General features: G+C 69.2%; 1 pseudogene across 1 annotated transcript; it reads right to left on the bottom strand.

The window, feature by feature from the left end:
• Positions 1 to 1,213, bottom strand: LOC104982809 (annotated as a pseudogene). Its single transcript, XR_824558.1, has one exon. The product of XR_824558.1 is annotated as an insulin-like growth factor-binding protein complex acid labile subunit pseudogene (transcript).
• Between the last annotated feature and the right edge of the window lie 514 nt (positions 1,214 to 1,727).

The following is a 1,727-nucleotide window of genomic DNA, read 5'->3' as shown; positions in this document are numbered from 1 at the left end:
GGCCACGGCGGCCACGAGGTTGTGGTCCAGGTAGAGTTTCTGGAGCTTGGGCAGCTTGACGAAGACATTGGCCTTGACGCTGCGCAGGGTGTTCCGGCTCAGATCCAGCTCTCGCAGCTCGCCCAGGCCACAGAAGAGCGCAGGCTGCAGGTAGGCCAGCTTGTTACCTGCCAGGACCAGCTCCCGCAGGCCGGCCAGGCCCTGGAACGCGGTGTCGGGCAGCACAGTCAGGCTGTTCCAGCCCAGGTTGAGGTCCCAGAGGTGCACCAGGCCCCGGAAGAGGCCCTCGTCCAGGCGGCTGAGCAGGTTGTTGCTGAGGCCGAGCGAGGCCAGGCCGGGCGTGTGCAGGAAGGTGTGCGCCGCCAGCGCGTGCAGACGATTGTGCTCCAGGTGCAGGTGGCACAGGCTGCGCAGGCCCAGCAGCGCCTGCGGCTCCAGGCTGGCCAGCCCGCTGCCCTGCAGGTTGAGGAAGCCCAGGCCCGAGAGGTTCCGGAAGGCAGCCGCAGGGATGGAGGAGAAGTTGTTCCCGTCCAGCCAGAGCGCCCTGGTGCCGGGCGGGAGGCCCCCGGGCAGCCGCGTGAGGTTCCGGGAGCTGCAGAAGACGCTGAGCTCGTCCGTGAAGTCGTCGTGGCCACAGGAGCAGACAGCCGGGCACTGCAGGCCCTCAGGGTCTGCTGGCGCCACGGGCTCCACTCCCTCCAGGCCGTGGGGACCCAGCGCTGCCCAGGAGACCAGCAGCACCACCAGGGCCGGGACTCCTGCGGGGAGAGGGGCTTGGGGAGGGGCCCAGGACGGGGACTCAGGTCGGAGCAAGACACGGGACCTTCCAGGCCTCAGCTGCACCCCAGGACCACGACACGCACCCGTTAAGAGAAGGCCCTGCTGACCAGAGCGGAAGGTGTGGGCAAGAGAGGCGGGCCCCACGTCAACGGGCAGGACTGGGACGTCCTCCGGGTCAAGACCGGCTGCCCTTTCCACTGTGCAGGACCAGAGGGAACTGGGGACCAGGGACCTGGCCACTAGGCCGTGTGTCACTCTCATCCCCAAGGTGGACACTCGAGCCAGCCTAGGCTGCCAGGCAGGCCTGGAGGAAGGCGTGAGCGACAGAACCTTCTGGAGCAGGCCTGGGTGGGCAAGCGCTTGCTGTCCTGAGGGCCTGGACACTGAGCTGGATGCCCACTGCCCCAGTCAGACCCCCCAATCAGGGGCACCTCCCTCCCTGGTATGTGTGTGGCACGTACCAGGGACTCAGCCCAGAGCCAGCATGGGGAGAGGAGGAGGGTGCCAGCCTCGAGGGCCGATGGGGCCCCAGGCCTTTGACCACTGGAAACTGGTTCTATCACTGGACAAAAGGATGCCAGGCTTCCCCTCAAGGCCCCCCAAAGTTCCACTGGGCACTGGGCTTGTCCCCCGCAGCGGGCCCCCTCCCTGTCCTGAGTGCTCCGGGTCTCAGGGTGGGCACGGCAGCTGGGGTGGGCGAGGCTCCGCAAGGGGACCGGGTGGCACTGGCCTGGCCTCTGAGGAGTGGGGGGGCCTGGGCGGGGCCCTGGGGTGGTGCGGGGCCCTGCATCCCCCGCACCCCCTCCTGGGCCCAGGGTGGGAGAGGAGGTGGGCGGACCCCCCAGACAAGTGGCCACGCTTCCCCCGGGGGCTCCCAGAGCGAAGCCCTCCCGGGGGCAGCCCCTACCATAGTGGGCTTGGGGCATGGGCTGGCCACCCCTGCGCGA

The sequence above is a fragment of the Bison bison genome, unplaced genomic scaffold (assembly GCF_000754665.1).
Source record: "Bison bison bison isolate TAMUID 2011002044 unplaced genomic scaffold, Bison_UMD1.0 scf7180017860598, whole genome shotgun sequence".
NCBI lineage: Eukaryota > Metazoa > Chordata > Mammalia > Artiodactyla > Bovidae > Bison > Bison bison.
Note: the sequence above shows the minus strand (reverse complement) of the source record. Positions and strands in the feature narration are given on the sequence as shown.